Raw genomic sequence first — 17919 nt, 5'->3', positions numbered from 1 at the left:
TGGATTTTTCTGTATGTGAGCAAGAGTGCAATTGTCTGACTGAGTGCATGCTGTGTTACGGCCTGAATGTCAGCTTCTGCTATATGTGAGCCATAGTTTCTAGGGCACCTGATGTCCATCCTGAGAAACCATTTACTCCCCAGAAAGTGTGACTAGCATTGCAGCCTATGCAGTCTCATGGCATTCTATACAGTGGTACATTGCTGCATCTGCGCCAGAGTCCATTTGCATAACTGTGTGCATAATGTGTTACAATGTACACATAAGCTTGTACCATATGCCAGCCTATACGTACCAGAGATTCATGTGCTGCTTTCCTGGTGTTCAGAGTGCCATGGGGGGAGAGAAGTACACCAGCTCATATTACAAATTGAGTCAAAGAAATATTTGGGGGAAATGATTCATAATGTGACTGGGGCAGGCAATTACAGACTTCAGTGACATCAAATATCTGGGCCACTCACTGTCTCTCGGTCCAAACTAACTCATGGGATGATGGGTCATAGCTGGCTAGACCACTTTGCTGAGGGCCTCAGATTCAGTCCCTGGCATCTCTGGGTAGGGCAGGGAATGACTCCTGACTGAAACCCTGGAGAGTCATTGGCAGTTCGTGCAGACGATATGGAGCTTGATGGACTGAGATGAAACTCAATCCAAAATAGCTTCTTATTCAGGATTGTTGTGAGGATTAGAATGGAGAGCATGTACAGCTCCTTGGAGGCCAGGCGGGATAAAGAGATAACAAAATAAACCCCCACAGACATATTAACTCTGGTGGATGGAGTTGACAGTCCCATAGAGAAACACAGTGGTCTGTGAATGGCCCAAGCAACAGTGTGTGGCTGAATTTCTTGTAGATGGACAACAAGGCCTGTAGCTTAGTGACAGGGGATCTGCTGTGCATGGAGAAGGCCCTGGTTCCCTGGCAGCATCTCCAGATAGGACCGCGAGAGACTCCTGCCTGAAACCTTGGAGAAGCCGCTGCCAGTCAGCATAGACAAAGTGAGTTAGATGAATCAATAATCTGACTCAGCATGAGGCAACTTCCTGTGTTCCTGTGTTCCTATGACAATTCTGATCACAACCAGTGATCTTTGTAAAAAAAGCCTCATAGAAACTGGAGAGGGGGAAAAAAAGCAAACGGCAGAACACACAGGCATTATTTGCCAACTGTTATGGTAATTAGATCATTATTAACTAACATGCTTTCCAATTACCAGACCAGAAAACATGCTTGTCTTCATGATTTACCAAACTCTCTTTATTCTGTCACAACTGTATATGCACTGCTGTGGTTTTAATTAAGGGATGACCTAACCAAAGATGGATAGGCTTGTGTTCTCTGACCTTTTCTCAATTGCTACTCTGTGATGCCAGGACTTATGTGGCTAGAAGGAAGAAGAACTAGGAAAGCGTACACACACACACACACACACACACACACACACACACACCAGTTGTTTTGGCCTTTAATAGCCCTCGCTCCCCTCCTGAGATGGCCCCCTCATCCTGCCATCCAGGCCCATTCAGGAGGACTAAACTGTTCTCAAGAACTGAGGCAAATCCTGATTTCCTGAAGCTGCAAGGCTGGATTTTTGTCTTTCCTGCCCGGTCATTTCCAGCTCCTTTTGAGGTGCAGCTTGGGATTGGGACCCTAGCTCAATGGTAGAGCATCTGCTTTGCATGCAGAAGGTACCAGGTTCATAGGAACAGAGGAAGCTGCCATATACTGAGTCAGACCATTGGTCCTTCTAGCTCAGTATTGTTTTCACAGACTGGCAGCGGCTTCTCCAAGGTTGCAGGCAGGCATCTCTCTCAGCCCTGTCTTGGAGATGCTGCCAGGGAGGGAGCTTGAAACCTTCTGATGCTCTTCCCAGAGCGGCTCCATCCCCTGAAGGAAATACCTTCCAGTGCTCACACTTCTAGTCTCCCATCCATATGTAACCAGGGCGGACCCTGCTTAGCTATGGGGACAAGTCATGCTTGCTACCACCAGATGAGCTCTCCTCTCCTCTCCATTTCCAAATAGAGCTGGAAAAGACTCCTGCCTGAACTTTCTGCTGCCAGTCTGTGTAGGCAATACTGAGCTAGATGGACCAAGGTTCTGACTTGACACAAGGTTCTATGTCTCTGTGCTTCAAGGAGGAGAAAACCATACCATATGGTCCACAATGGGAAATCCATCCTCTAGAAAAGCTTGCTTCGGCTGAGACAAAATTTTCATTCGGTTTGATGGATGTGATCTTTCCAACGGTGGATTTATTCCTGCAGAAGCAGACTGTGGGATCTTTGATTTAATGCAGACTTCGCCTCCTGCCTTTCCTGATTTTTGTTATTACCCTGGGTTGCCGGTGGAGCACCTGCCACTCCTGAAGGCTGTATGGGCCTTCCAGAAGGGGGACCGGCTCGGTGAATGGTTAATGATGTATGCTTAGCTCACGGGTGTAGAGGGCTGTAAGTCCACTACAGATTGAATACAGTTCTGTGGCATGGCGCTCAAACCGATACCAGAGGTAACACTGCCACCTTTTGGCTACAGAGTAAGAAACACCCCTTCACACCAGAAACCTGCAAGTCAGCTCTGCCGCAACAGCACCGCTCAGGAAGAGACCTGGTAGGGACGTAACTGTTCAGTAATGGCAGCCTGGTTCGGCAGATTCAGACCCCCACCGCCGCCTCCTCCTCCTCCTCTCTGACTTCCATAGCATAGCGATGCTTTAAAGGGCTGTATTATGTTACATTCTAATTATGTTTTCCCGAGGAATGAATTACGTATGCATTGTGCAGATAGTATGAAGGCTACCATGGTTACCATTGTGAACCTGGCAGCATCTTTTATACACTGCCAATTAATCTGAGGTAATATTGGAGAGAGGAGGAGGTTGAGCGTAGAATGCTAATGCTTCAGCTGGAAGATGGAGGGTGGTTGTAAAACTGCAGCGCTTGGGGCAGGCCTCTCTGAGGCTTCGGGACAGGGCAGGCTGAGTGCTGAAATTAAGAAAGAGGTCAGCCTGGCCGCGAAGAATAACCCGGCCTCTGCCACTACACTGAAACTTCAGGCAGAGTTCAGTCACAGCCGAGAGTGATATGGGCAACAAATCCACCAACGTGCACTGTCAACTTATGGCTATGAACTCGAGGATGGAATAGCATCATGAATGTCAAGAGTGCATTGAAGTCACCTTTCCAAGTCTTTTTCAGCATGGTAATTTCAACACAAAAGCTCTTTCCTGACCCCGTGGAGTGATCTCCAATTTTGTTGAGTCAGGTCCCTGAGCTTTCTGCAGGTTCTGAAGCTGCAGCCTGAGAAATTTCAGACAAGGACTCAATAGGGCAGTTCACACGGTCAGCACTTGGGTGGGAGGAAACAGCCAGCCCATGTTTGGGAGCTGTGCTTCCATGCATCCTCCCGTTTGCTGGTCATGTGTGAATGAAAACAAAAGGCGTGGGAGGGAGGGATCATCTGCGAGTAAGTAAAGGAAGTGAGTGAATCCTTTATTATGGTATTTGACCGGATGTAGATAACCCATAAGAGCGCTGTGACGGCAACATATGGCAGGGCAGCTATACCCAGGGTTGGGTTTAAAAGGTAGGCCAAACCAGGAATTGTTGAATGGCTAAGGTCTATTTTTTGTGTGCAATGTTGTTGTGGAAGGAGGCCCAGCACCTTCCCCTTGAGGTAATGTGTGCAGTCCCTAGTCTTACTCATGAGAAGGGCCGGGCAGCAGGATCAGCATTGCCCCAGTGAAAGGAGCGATTTGACATATGTGACGATGATGGAGGCTGTTCCTGAGTGGACTGCTCACTCATGAGAGCATAAGGCCCTGGGGATACCCCTTCAATGAGAAGAACTGTTTGTGGGAACAGGGGTGTTGGGCAGACTCACCAATAATGTGTGACGACATCCCTTCTCCCAAGGACTGCTCTCTCGCGAGGGTGTCAGGCCATGGAGACACACATGGGGGCCAGAGGGCAGATGCCACCCAGCCAAGTTGCCCTATATAAGCATGGGGATGGGTACCCTGGCAACAGCTCTCCCTGTCTTGGCAACTGCCATGGAGAAGCTGTCAAAGTGTGTCTACCCATTGGAACATGTCCATCTTTGTTTTTGCCCAGAACCCACTCTCCTGGGGTAGCTGGAAATTTGGCCTCCTCTCTCCCATGATTCCCCATGGCAGCAGATCTGCATATGGTGCAATGCCAGTCTGAAGTGGGGAAATTTGAATGAGAGTTCAAAGTTCTGTCCCCGGTCCCGGTGTTTCCCCAGTCTGCCCACCCAGCTACACCCAAACACATGGAATGTCAACATTTCCTTTGGATGCGTGAAAGGCTTCCCTGGAGGCTGTGTGTGTGTCGCTATGCAAATGTTCTATAATTAACCAGAGCGAATGGGGCCCCCTGAAAGTGGGCCCCCCTTTTTGGGTTCACTCAACTCATGAGCGTGCAGTCTGATGGAAGACCAAAGGTTTTTGACCCTGAGGTCCTCTCAGTAGACTGGTGCTCCTATGAGTGTGTTAATCTCCTGGAGGCAAGCCTCCATAGGGGCATGAGTGTGGTTTGGTCTCCGTGGACTGCTTTGATGGGGTGACTCCCCACAAGGGCATCCTTGGTCACAGCAGACGAGACCCCAGGATCTTTTGTCCTTCCTCGTATACATATCTCCTCCAAGGAAGTCATAATGTTCCCTTCCCTTTCCTGAGAAACAGCAAAATGGTGCTCCCCAAGATCCCCCCCCACCAGAAATTGTCTTTGTGTGAGACAGTTTTGTTTCAGGGCTCTTATGAGGGCAGTGGTACAATTGTTGCCAGAAGAAGGGCTTGGATGGCATGGCATTTAAAGAGATATAAATGCCCTTTCCCTGCCGAGGCTGGGCAGATCATTCTGAAAAGACATGATCGTACACGACATGCCCCCTTGAAGATCATGGCCAATGGCTGCTGCCCGGTAGACATGCTGGCACGTTGCCCACAGTCTGGGAACTTCTGCATGCAAAGCTTTATCCCGACATAAGCACTACAGAGCTTGCTGGGAAGCAGCCTCAGTGGGCCAGGAAGAGGGAGGTCCTCCCCTGCCCTGTTAATGGAGGCTGCTGGACTTCAGTTGGAAGAATGTTGGCGATGTGATTCATGGTTTGAAAAATTAGCCATAGGTTCTGCAACCTCCAGTTTCACGTTATGTACGAATAAGGCCAGTCTTAGTGAATGAGTACAGCAGGCAGAGGAGGACCTGCAACAAAGTAGAGGGAACAAAGGCTCAAACAGTGAACTCGGCACGGCTGCAAGGGTGCTGTATGCACACAGTCTTGTCCCAGTGTTCACCTGTGCAATGCTGGAGGGTATCTGCATTTTGCACTCCCAAGGACATTTCTTTCCCCCCCTCTCCCACAGCAGCTGGAGCTAGAAGTAGCCCCTGGCCACATCTGGCTTTGTTTCACTCCCAGGACTTTCTCTCCTGACTCGTTGGGAGATAAGCCTGTTCGGGTTTCAGGCAGCAGGGTCCACTGGGGGACCCAATCAGCTTCCAGTCCACAGACATGAACACTTGGACAACTCTCTTTGGGCTTCGGAATGTGCTCGTGTGTTTTCACAGAATGGGGGGCTATTTTTCTGCTTCCAAAATCTAAACGTTGGCATGATGGCAGCTACATTCGTAGGCTGCCAGAGCAAACCTGATAAGCCTCTGCTAATTAACTCTATGGCGATTCACAACAATGGTTATGTGCCTCCTCCATTTCCCCTTTCTATGCACATGTCACATTAACAAATTAGATCTACTTTAATTGCTTATTAATTTATTATTGCTGCCTGTTAAAACGTATTTGCGATTGATGGCTGTGAAAAATTCACACATTAAAGGAGGAACTTCCCATTTTAGATTGGAAGATGAGGAAACCAGTGAATGAATTGTACAGTATTTAACCATGGCTTATTAAGTGTGGAATAGCAGAGAAACCTAGGACATTATTCCTTGTGCTGGAAGATCTGCTGGGTGATCTTAAACTGGGTGGCATTGGATGCAGTGGGTGTCATGGGACTCCCAGCTGCTGGAAGTCTCCTGATGTGCTAATTCGCCATTTGTCCATTGGAGCTAGTAGCTCTAACATCTGCTGCCTGGAAACCACAAACCTTTGCCCAGATGGGGGAGAATGATCTTGTCTCACTGTCATGTGGAAGTCAAAGCCTCTTTATCTGCAGCTTCCATGCTAATTCCAACAAATAGAATTTGGACATGCCAGGGCAATCTCAGGAACTCCAGCTGATCCAGAACTGGTGAAATGGCTCTGCAGAACATCTTCCAAAGATCATTGCTGCCGAAACACTCTCCAGCCTGAGACACTACTGAACACTAATCCAAGCAGCAGCAATACCCAGGTTAGGACCTTTGTAGATGTAGATTCATCCAGAACACAAGACATGTCTTACATGACGCCACAGTTTCATGGAAACATCCTTGTGGTGTGCTTCAGGGCCAAGGTCCAGGGCCTCCTTTGTAGGAGAGGAAGGCCTCCAAAGGCCTTGAGGTCTAGGCTCCAAAACTACCTGTGCTTTCCTATTGTATTTTGCCCAGTCTTATCTCTACACTTGGTACCATTCTGATCCTCACCTCTCTGGGTCCCAGAGCATGGTCTAAGGGCATACAATACAGCTGCCTTGCTAAGCAGGTCATGGTGTGGCTAGTGCCTAGATGGGAGACCAATGTATGCCACCTCTGGGGATGGGGACACAGCTCAATGGCAGAACTTCTGCTTTGCATGCAGAAGTTCCCAGGTTCATCGTGGGTATTTCCCAGGCTTTATCGTGGGTAAAGCTCTATTAAATTTGGGTATCAAGAGCAGACTGGTTAACCAAAATGGTCCAGTGAGTGATGGATTCTGTGGACAACCCTGGTCCAGAGTGCTAGACTGGTGCAGCTGATCTCAAGTAGAGCTGTCCAAGCCCTCTTTAGGAAGACAAGCCCTGTGTCATTTGACTGCTCTTGCTTGGGGGATTGCAAAAATATATCCACATGATGGTGGTGGTTGTGTGAATCTACCACATGTGTAGGAAGAGAAGTAAGAGAAAACTGAATGTTGACTTTCCCCTTACTCTTTCTGCTACAGAGATTGCATAGCCTTGTACCTTCCTCCTTTACAAGGAATCCTAAACAGGAAAACATTTTTGGCAGATCAGTACTAGAAATTCTGTACCTGGTCAGGTGGCCAATTATATACATTTTATGGATGGATGTTGACACTTTCCTTGTAGGCTTGAAAATGGTTAATTATAGTAGCAACATATTTCAGATATCTGACACACATCAAGCAAGGTGGAAAACGCATTTGTTCAGAGCAGCTGGTTCTGTAGATGGATGGAGACCCAGATGGAAGTGTTCTGAGTGACTGAGCATTACTGAGGTTATGCAGAGAGCTGGCACAAGTTTGTCTCTCCTCTAGGAAGCCCGCAATGGAACTGTAGGCCATTAACAGCTAAAAACCTGGAACTGAAAGACTGATGATAATTGGAGGGGGGTGGGGGAAGGGAAAGGGAACTAATTCATAAAACATTACTATAATAAAAGTAGTTAATTAAAACTGTAAAGCAAGTCATCAGAATAGTGAAAAGGGGAAAAATGGAGTGTCATTTTGGATTCATTAGTCTCAACGTCGAGTTTTATGTTTTGCTTTGATGAAAGTGTTGCATTGAAGGGCTGATGGAGCCTCAAGTGGATTCATGGCAGTGAGTGAAACTTGGCAAGCATTTTGTGGCTTGTGGGTTTTCTGGAGACATTTGGCTCTCCATTGTTGGAAACAGGGTGCTGACCTAGATGAACCTGTGATCTGATTCAGGAGGACTCTTCATATGCTCTTACAGCACTCCAGACCCTGGCTGTAGAAGCAAATGTCTGCTGTGCAGTTGCTTCTGCATGTGAGCCCGGAATGGATGCCTGGAAAGGATTTGCCTGCTATTTGTATTGATCTCGTGGCTTGTTACATTCCCCAACAATGTTCATTCTGTTTTATTTGGAAATGTACATGCCGCTTTCCTGCCAAGGCATCCAAAGTGGTGTGCAGTGTGAAAACAAGGTCGGCCACAATAATTAAGGAAGCAACACATGCTACCAAAACAAAAGTACAACTGCAGGAAACCAAGAACAGTGGGGAGGCAAGACAGGGCAAGCACTTGCTGGCTACAAATGGCATGATAACCTGGCTCCTGCTGGCGCAACATCTCATTCTGCTCAGCTAGACACTTCCCCTTGCTACGGAGCTACTCCTTGTCCTGGTGGATGCGAACCCAAGCCATGCAACAGAGGTGGTGAGAAGAGTTCGATTCTGCGGCAAAGAGCTTTCACTGTTGCTCTTCCCCCTTTGTGCCCCTGCCAACTGGGCAAAGAAGCACCCTTTTAACATGGTGATTCTCTTTTATTTAGCAGGGGGAGAGTAACTGGCCCTCTCCTGCCCCAGCACAGTACCTCCAGTGACTGTTGCTGGTGTCTATCTTATGTTTCTTTTTAGACTGTGAGCCCTTTGGGGACAGGGATCCATCTTTCTTTCTTTCTTTCTTTCTTTCTTTCTTTCTTTCTTTCTTTCTTTCTTTCTTTCTTTCTTTCTTTTTCTTTCTTATTTATTTAATCTTCCTAGCTTTGCTAATATATGGAGAGGAGAGCTGGTCTTGTGGTAGCAAGCATGACTCATCCCCTTAGCTAAGCAGGGTCCGCCCTGGTTGCATATGAATGGGAGACTTGATGTGTGAGCACTATAAGAGATTCCCCTCAGGGGATAAAGCAGCTCTGGGAAGAGCGTCTAGGTTCCAAGTTTCCTCCCTGGCATCATCTCCAAGATAGGGCTGAGAGAGATTCCAGCCTGTAACCTTGGAGAAGCCGCTGCCAGTCTGTGAAGACAATACTGAGCTAGAAGGACCTATGGTCTGACTCAGTATATGGCAGCTTCTTGTGTTCCTATGTTTTAATGAAAGGCAGTATACAAATTTAACTATAAAATAAATAAATAAATAAATAAATAAATAAATAACAAACATACATACTCCCATATCCTGAACATTCGAATATAGAAGGACCCAACATTTCTAGTGGTAGGAGCAACCAGGATTTGTTTCTGGGCTGAGGACTCTGGGGAACAGGGGCAGTACTGAAGAATATGACAATAAAATACCATCAGCTGAGTTCTTGGGTTTTCTTTTTGATAATCAAAAGCTGTTGATTGAAAAAGTCATGGCATGTATGTGCAGCTGTGAATGGGAGCAAGCTCTTTTTTCCAAAGGGAAGCAGGGATCCGACGCTTCTTGCTGCTTTCCATTCTTACCAGTCGGGTGAAGGATGCCTCCGTTTTGGCTAGCTATGTAATTGCAATCAGCTCACAAAGTAATGTGCTAGCTCCTGGGGTGCAAGGACCTCATTAACTTCATTCTAATTGTCCAACTTTGCTTCATAAGCAGCCGCGCAAATGGAGGGAGTATTCGCTCAGCCAGCTGGACCCCATGTTTGAAGCTACGTTCTTCATGGATTCAGGCACAACTTCTGCATTTTTAGGGGGGCCCCCCAACAAAATGCCAGAAGTAAACACAGGAAGAAAACAAAGCATCTGAGGGAAATGTGTGCGCACAAACAACTGCAGCTGAGGGGGTTGGGGTGGGCCATAAAATGGCTAAGACCATTGGGTTTAATTATAAATGCACTTCAGAGCTGTGTTCTAACTCTCCTGGTTAAATATATTAAACTAACTGTTCTACTGCTTTGCATAGTACATTAAACAACTTAATCATAGTGTCCTCTCTTGCATCAATAAACTTAGCATTTGTATTCTTCTCACAGCTACGTTTTCTTCTCTCGTACTGTTTTACTTCCTGTTAGGAATACAAATCTGAAGCGATTTCCATTTTAGTCAAGCTTGATTAGTTGGAAGCGAAGCCCAGGCTTTAAAAAAAAGTCCCATGAAACTTTTTAAATGAGTGCCTCAAACAGAGTCAAACCAGAGATGTGCCGGGGTGACAAAGACTTGCATCCTTTCGTGCTTCACTCCCAGGAAGGGCTGGAAAGCAAAACTGCATACATTTTCAGATTTGTACATCAGGCATTTGGAATAGTGGGCAAGCAGAATTCGGAGGCAGAGAAAGAGCTTAATAACGACAACGGCTTGAGTTTGGCTTGTGGTAGGGATGGGACCAGCGCTCATGGTCAGAGCACATGGTTTATATGCGGATGGTCCCAGGTTCATCACAGACAAGAAGGAGTGGGCAAGATCACTCCCTCAAACCATGCAAAGCTGCTGCCAGCCAGTGCAGACAGGATGAGCTAATAGTCCATCATGGCATAATGAGGCAGTTTCACATGTCCATGTGACAGTGAAACTCAGTGAACGAATGCCTGTAAGAGGGACAGCTGAGAATGTACCTGCTCTCTCTGCCTCTCACCTCCATGAATCCCAAGGAAGGCGTGAGTAGAGCTGGTGCATGTACAAGGTGCACAAGTGTAAGCTTTGTGTGCATAACCTTGCCCAGCGACTTAAGTTTTGGGCGGCATATAAATATGTCAAATGAATAACATTTTTTAAAAATAGTTTTTAACAGCCTTTAACATTGTGTTGAATTTTAAATTGTTTTAATGTTCTAATTTTGTTCTAATTTGTATTGTTTTTATTGTAAGCTGCCCAGCGACTTAAGTTTTGGGCGGCATATAAATATGTCAAATGAATAACAAATATCCCTGAATACCGGTTGCTTTCAAAGAACCACAGGTGGAAGCTGTTTGCCTTCATCTCCTGCTTGTGGACTTCCTGGAGGAATCTGATTGGCCTTTGTGAGATGCAAGAAGCTGGCCTAGATTATGTTTGGTCTGCTCTAAAGAGATCCTCCTGGTGTGCTTATGTTCTTCTGCAGGGCAGGAAAATGGCCAGGAAGGAAAAGCTCCAAGCACCTCTTCCAGCTGCTGTTTCAGGGCCTTTTGAAAAGAAAATTCAGGACTGCACAATGATAGGTGAGTGCAATTTGCATGGTCTGTGCTGCTACAACACACACCGGTACATTCTTCTTGTCTGTGCACACATACTTAGTTGCCTAGAGTCTCATTTCACGACATTTTGTAGGCTACATCGCAAGGGAGAAAACCCTCAGAATTGGGAATTTGACAGCAGTATTGCAGAAGATATTCACTGCAGAAGCCTGGGGAGTAGCAGAGGGGTCTGTGGGAAGCATCTCTGGCAGGGGGAGGTGAAATGGTTTCGTTTGATTAGGGTCTGGGTTCTACAGAAGCCTGGTCATTTCTCATTGCTATCACCCACTCTTTACACAACTTTTGTATGACTTGAATTTTTGAATGGCACATTTTTTTTAAAGAACTGCTCATTTTGTGTCTGGTTGCATGTTAAAAAAAACCCTACTTAGTCCCTCCCCTCCAAAATCACAGCATCCTGAGGCTGCTTTTCATAAACAAGAACATCTGTCCGGGCTTTAGTACGTACATTTGCACGTGACATGTAGTTTGCTCCTGAAAAATGCAGATCTAAAATACAGGGGAATCTGTCAGCCTTTCCTGAACTTCCTTCTCAACTCTTGTCCAAATTCCAGTCTCTTGCAAGCACTAGAATTCTCCTAGACTACTTTGGACTCCTTCCCCTGACTGCATAATGTCACGTTGACTTTGCAACATGATTAAGTAAGAAAAAATCACAAATGCCCAAAATGATGGTTTTTCAAGACACATTTCAGTATTTGGATAATGTAAGCAGATGGGGTAATTTGGATAATGGAAACGAAAGCAAAGTGGTCTGTTTGTGGTGTAATTCCCAGCTTTGGAATAGAAAATGGTGGTGGTAGTAATAACAATAACAATAATGATGATGATGATGATGATATTAATAATGATGTGAATGGAAGTGGAGGGGATTCTGATGCATAAGAATATGTTGTGGGGTGGGGGAAAGCCATGAACACAGTGCCTTTTTAAGAAACCTACATGCATCTGGTTTGCCGAGAGAAAAAGGAAAGATAAGCAGGCTGACCAGTAAAGATCTGATGACATCCACGTGGGACAGCAGCAAATTTTGTATCTGCTCAATGGAAGGAGAGCTGCTCTTGTGGTCACAGACATGAGTTGTCTCCTCTGTTAAGCAAGGTCTACCCTGGTTATCATGTGGATGGGAGACTACATGTGTGAGCACTGTGAGATATTCCCCTTAGCGGATGGCGGGGCCCCTGCTTGCTTGTTTCCAAGTTCCCTCCCTGGCAGCATCTCCAAGAGAGGGCTGAGAGAGACTCCTGCCTATAATCTTGGAGAAGCTGCTGCCTGTCTGTGTAGACAATACTGAGCTAGGTGGGGAAATGGTCTGACTTGGTAGAAGGCAGCTTCCGACGTTCCAAACTGTGGAGTTGAGGTTGAATTATGAAGATCATTTGGGTCCCTCAGTGGTCAGGGCACACATGTGTCAGATTTGGCACCGGTCAGCCTCCAGGCAACGAAGTGCTGGGAACTAGAGGGGAACATAGGAAGCTGCCTTCTACCAAGTCAGACCATTTCCCCACCTAGCTCAGTATTGTCTACCCAGGCTGGCAGCAGCTTCTCTAAGGTTGCAGGCAGGAGTCTCTCTCAGCCCTGTCTTGAAGACGCCAGGGAGGGAACTTGGAACCTTCTACTCTTCCCAGAGTGGCTCCATCCATCCCCTGAGGGGAAGATCTTCCAGTGCTCACACATCTAGTCTCCCATTCATATGCAACCAGGGCAGACCCTGCTTAGCTAAGGGGACAAGTCGTGCTTGCTACCACATGTAGCAAGCTCTCCTCCCAAGACCAAGCTGCAAGTGGGCCAGATGCAGAAGCATGGACCCAAACAGGCAGGGGGCCATATTCCAGAGCTGCAAAAGAGTTCAAAGGGGCTGGAGGCAGCCAAAGCCAGGCAGGGGTCAAGATCTGAGACAGTAAACTGGGGACGGGAGCATGAACTTAGGCAGATTCCTCACACATGAGGCAAGTTCTTGCAGCTGAGGAAAGAGCTCTGAGGCTAGGGTTTCATGGGGGGATTATAAGGCGGGGATTAGTCTTGGGGGGTCATAGGAACACAGGAAGCGGCCTTCTACTAACTGCTGCTGTTACAAAGATTTTCTCACAGAGGAACCCGGGGGTTAGTGTGAAGAACCCCAGGGTTTCCGCAAACACATCTTAAAAACCGCTACACTAATCCAGAAGTATTGAAATTGAGCTTTGCTGTCTGGGGCCTGCTAGCCTTTCAGCAAGCATATTGACTTCTGCTTAAAAGACACCCTTTCCTGCAAGAGTGCATCCTAGTGGAATGGAAAATAGATTTTTCTCCTGATTAGGGTAAATTCTTGCCTTTCAGCCGCCAGCCAAGGCCAGAGAAATGAAATCAATTATTGTCTCCCAAATTCCAGGACTGTACTGGAAAGCTCAATTTAGCAGCCGTTGCCTTATTAGCAACCACCCTCATGCAGTACTTGTGTGTCTACCAGTGGGGGAAAGCTGTGCATTGGAGAAAAAATTCACCCCAGTTCTGCAGGCAGCTTCCTCGGGAGCTGTATGTGGCAGTAATTAAATATAATGGACACTGCAACTCCTAATCAATAAAAATGGTATTAATTAAAAACCAATGGGTTGCTACTCAGTACAGTTGTTTACCTGTTGTAGGATCCTATCTGGTTGAACAAGGAAATAGTGTTCTTTCCTTTTCCTTTTCTCTTAATCCTAGCAAATGCATGTACAATTTTCAAAGTGAATGCTACCATGCAAGCTCAAGAAAGTGTGGTGCCATGGATCATATTTGGGATTTCAATGTGGCTCACTTTGGTTTAGGACACTATTCCGCCATGCAGTCCAGCTCAATGCAGCGTACATGGTTATGTTTATCCTCACAACAACCCTGTGAGGTAGGTCGGGCTGAAAGAGAAGTGACCTCCCCACAGCTTCTAGCATTGTATCTCCATAAGCATAATTTTACCCATTTTATCTTATTTTATTAATCACCCCACAGTTTTTAGAGTTGTATTTCACTAATCATAATCATAATTTTATAGGCTAATTATAGCTATGGAATCAGAGCATTTTTGGTGTATCCATCTGCTTTATAATAATTTTAATGATTTTTTATTTGATTGTATCTGTACTATATCCTGTGCTGGTCTTTGGCTGTAATAAAGATGATTGATTGAGAGAAGTGACTAGCCTGGAGTAATCCAGTGAGTGTCTTGGCTGAACGAGGATTTGAATTCAGGTCCTTTACTATGAGGATAAACCCCCTCTTTTCCTACCCAGTTACTGATTGTGGGAACCGCCTCACTGACTTCAACACTGTAGGGACATAGGAACAGAGGGAAATGCCATATACTGAGTCAGACCATTGGTCCGTCTCACTCAATATTGTCTACACAGACTGGCAGCAGCTTCCATAAGGCTGCAGGTAGGAGTCTTTCTCTCAGCCCTATCTTGGAGATGCTGCCAGGGAGGGAAACTGGAACCTTCTGCATATGAACATGCAGATGCTCTTCCCAGAGCTAGCCCCAACCCCTGAGGGGAATATCTTACAGTGTTCACAGTAGTCTCCCATTCAAATGCAAACCAGGGCAGACCCTGCTCAGCAAAGAGGACAATTCATGCTTGCTACCACCAGGCCAGCTCTCCTGCACCAGCTCTCCTGTACAGTGTCCTAGAAGTTCCACCCGCCTCTCTACCATTTAAGCCTTCTTGCGTCTCCTCTGTTTCAAAATATTGAATTTGGATTGCTAATTGCTCAGGGTTAAATATTCCTCCCTGGACCGGCATATGTGCTCAGTCCTCTATTTGTTTAATGTCATTCTTTTCAAACCAGGAGCTAAGACTTCTCTTCATCCTTATAATTAACTTGTCAGAAACTTAATAAACGTCTTGCATCATCTCGGTGGGAGTTTAAAGTAATCAGGATGATAATTTTTATCCCACGGAGACCCTGTAGTTTAGATGCAAAGGATAACCTTGTGTACTGTTGACAGGCTGGTGGGAACAGCTTCCATGAAAAAGGAAAGAACCACACAGGCATGCCGAATGTGTGCACAGAGGCCAGTCCATATGTTTGCCCGGGGATTAGGAAGGGAATGCTCCCTGGGATCCTGACTCTACCACCCTCATGGACAGGGCTCACACACAACACAGACGGTTTGGGCATGCATCCCCTGCTTCTGCTGTCCGTCCCAGTATTCTGAGATCAGCCACGTCGTGCAAATCCACCCATCTCAGAATATCCTGCCCTACGTGCTGCGTTGTGTGTGTGTGTGTGTGTGTGTGAACCTGGCCTTGCAGAGGAGAACGGCTACCTTGTCATGAATCCCTAACCACAACCTGGCCTAGAAAGGACAGCCTAGGAGGAAGGGCTGAGTCACTGGGGCAACTGTTACTCAGAGGCATCCTGCCTTTGAGGCTAGAGGTGGCCTTTAGTCCTCTGGCTAGTAGCCAATGATAGACCTCTCCTCCATGACATTATCCAAACCCCTATTAAAGGCATCCAGAACATTCTTATGTTCTTATCAGACCGTTTCTGATTAATGCAAATGTTCTTAAGGGCTATTTGGAATTGTATTTGAGAGAGTCTGCACTCCTTCTTTGAATCACTAATATTGAGACTCAAAGATTTCTGGCTCTTCCTTGGTAATCTCAAAATCAGCCTGCATTGGTGATTAATATATTTTAAAAATTGCAGAGAATAATTTGCATCTAAATACAAGAAGACTGTGGGAGGCCTATAGAGCAGACCGATCGACCCGTAAGATAGGAAAAGACATTTATCATAAATGTGTACAGAGGAGAAGGAAGATTTGGCAATGGATCAGGTAGACTAATACAGCCAAGAGAAAATGCCACCATGTCTGTCTGCCTTTGCATTTTGTGTTAATATCCTATCTTTGTATTCCTCTCTGGAGGCCAATCTGTAAGTCAGGCTACTGTGCGTCTGCAAGAGTCATCTGGGTCTGGCAGACGGCCTTGGGAGGAAACCCAGCACACTGAATATTTATCCACAAGATTATTCAACACTGTATCGACCAGCAGTTCCTGTCATAATCTGGGAAATACAGATGTTATAGCCATGCTTGTAGCCATTCACATGCTTGTTGTCCCCCAGTCGGGAGGTCCAAGAAGCATGTGGTTTGCAGAAAGGAGACCCAGGGGGTGTTTTTCTGATTGAGTGAGCAGAGTAATGGCCAGCGTAGGCTTACTTCCTTATCCTTCATTTAATCAAAATTGTCAAAGTGGTTTACATGCATGGTTGTTATAAGAAAGCATTAAGAACAAATGCAAAGCAACAATAGTAATATAAATAATAGCAGCTGCAAATCTGAATTTAGAACAGTGAATGTAAAACTGCTCTGGAATAGAAACATGTTTGACATCCACTGAAGCATGGAAAGCGGGGAGCTTGTGCGATCTACTGGGGAGGGAATGCCACAGTTGTGGTACTGCTACTGAGAAAGTCCAGTCCCTGGGACCCACCGGCTTGTAAAGAGGGACTGTACCATGGGTGTCTGGGTGGGGGGAGAGGGGCGGTTGACCCCCAAGACTGAACCAGTTCCCATTGAATTCAATGGTATAGGAGTGCTGGCTTTACCCCCACCTCTGGAAAATGTCCAGAGGCTGCCCATGAGTCAGTGGAAGAGCACCTGTTTTGCATGCTGAAGGTCTCAGGTTCAATCTGGCATCTCAAAGACAGGCTGAAAAACACTCCTGTTTGAAACCCCGGGAGCATCTATCTTCATTTCATGCTAATGGGATTCCAGTGGTATCTGGTGGGTCAATAGGAGAAGCAGATGATGGACTAGGCAGTAGGGCTGTGAAAGTGGGTTGGAAGGTTGGACGTGGCCCGATATTGCCCACTTCAGAGGGCATCAGAGGCAGTCTGACCCTGGAGAAGCGGATTGGAGGTTGGATTGGGTTAGAACCAAATTTTCTCCAACTCTATTTGCTAAAGTTCAGAGCGCTGGTTTTCAGAGCTCCAAATGGCAGAAATCCACCTTTTTGGCGTGTGTGTGATCATGGCTGTATATTCCAGTTTCACATATACATGGTCTTGTTGATCTTTGGACTGAAGCTAGTGTATCCTTGATTAACCTGGGTTTCTTAATCTATGAGTCCTATTTTAGGGTTGGAACCAAAATTTCTCCAACATCAGAATTTCTGGGCACTTCTTGAGAAAGATCCAAGAATTTTCTCAATCACTTTCTCAAGATCACAACAGTTAACAAGTGCTTTCCCCCCCAGACCAACTCAATTCCAAGCTGTTGCATGGGTCGCCAGCATCACTACCAATATGGTCATTAGACATTTGGTCACCCTGGGCATGCTTTAAAATATGCACACAGATATGCATCTTCAAATGCTGAGCAAACTATGATTCATTACACATCTACAGTTCCAGACTACTGCATTTGGCTTCTGTCCCAGATTGGAACTTTAAAACATTTTTAAAACCCTATAATTTCAAATGTGGAAGTCAGAACGTGGGCAGGCATGGTCAAAAGCACAAATGACTTGGTTTCCTCAACTAACTGTGCAAAGAGGCACTTTTCAAAGTGATGATTTTCTTTATCTCAAGAAGATTAAGCCCATTTGTTCTTTATCTTAAGAAGCAGATCGCTTCTGCTCTCGATCTGTCGCTGCTGAGCATGCCTAACATGACATTAAACATGTTATAAAATGGTGTGGCTCTAGTTATATTTAGTGACCCAGAATCATAAACGGCTTCTCATTTGGGAAGCAAAGATTCTGTGGGGAAATGCTATGCCTCCTTTGAAAAATGGCAGGCTTTTATGTATTCATCACCTTGCCTTATATAGTTGAAGTGTGGTGGGGCGTAACTCTCCGTGGTCTGACTGAGATGTGAATTTTGTAATGATAATGGTCAATCTTTCCTGAAGCTGGAGGTGACGTCTGAAATACCGATCAGTTTCCGTAA

The 17919-nt window shown here is 46.0% G+C and overlaps 1 long non-coding RNA gene across 4 annotated transcripts in view; it reads left to right on the top strand.

Moving 5' to 3' along the window:
• Positions 1 to 17919, top strand: part of LOC128335725 (uncharacterized) — a 399851-nt gene that overhangs the window by 126139 nt on the left and 255793 nt on the right. For all 4 annotated transcript variants that reach the window (XR_008311701.1, XR_008311702.1, XR_008311700.1 and 1 more), the window contains exon 5: positions 10875 to 10971. This is a non-coding gene — a long non-coding RNA (uncharacterized LOC128335725). The remainder of the gene's footprint in view (positions 1 to 10874; positions 10972 to 17919) is intronic.

This window comes from Hemicordylus capensis, chromosome 11, assembly GCF_027244095.1.
Source record: "Hemicordylus capensis ecotype Gifberg chromosome 11, rHemCap1.1.pri, whole genome shotgun sequence".
Classification (NCBI taxonomy): Eukaryota; Metazoa; Chordata; class Lepidosauria; order Squamata; family Cordylidae; genus Hemicordylus; species Hemicordylus capensis.
The sequence above is the reverse complement of the archived record's forward strand: the minus strand, read 5'-3'. Positions and strand labels throughout refer to the sequence as shown.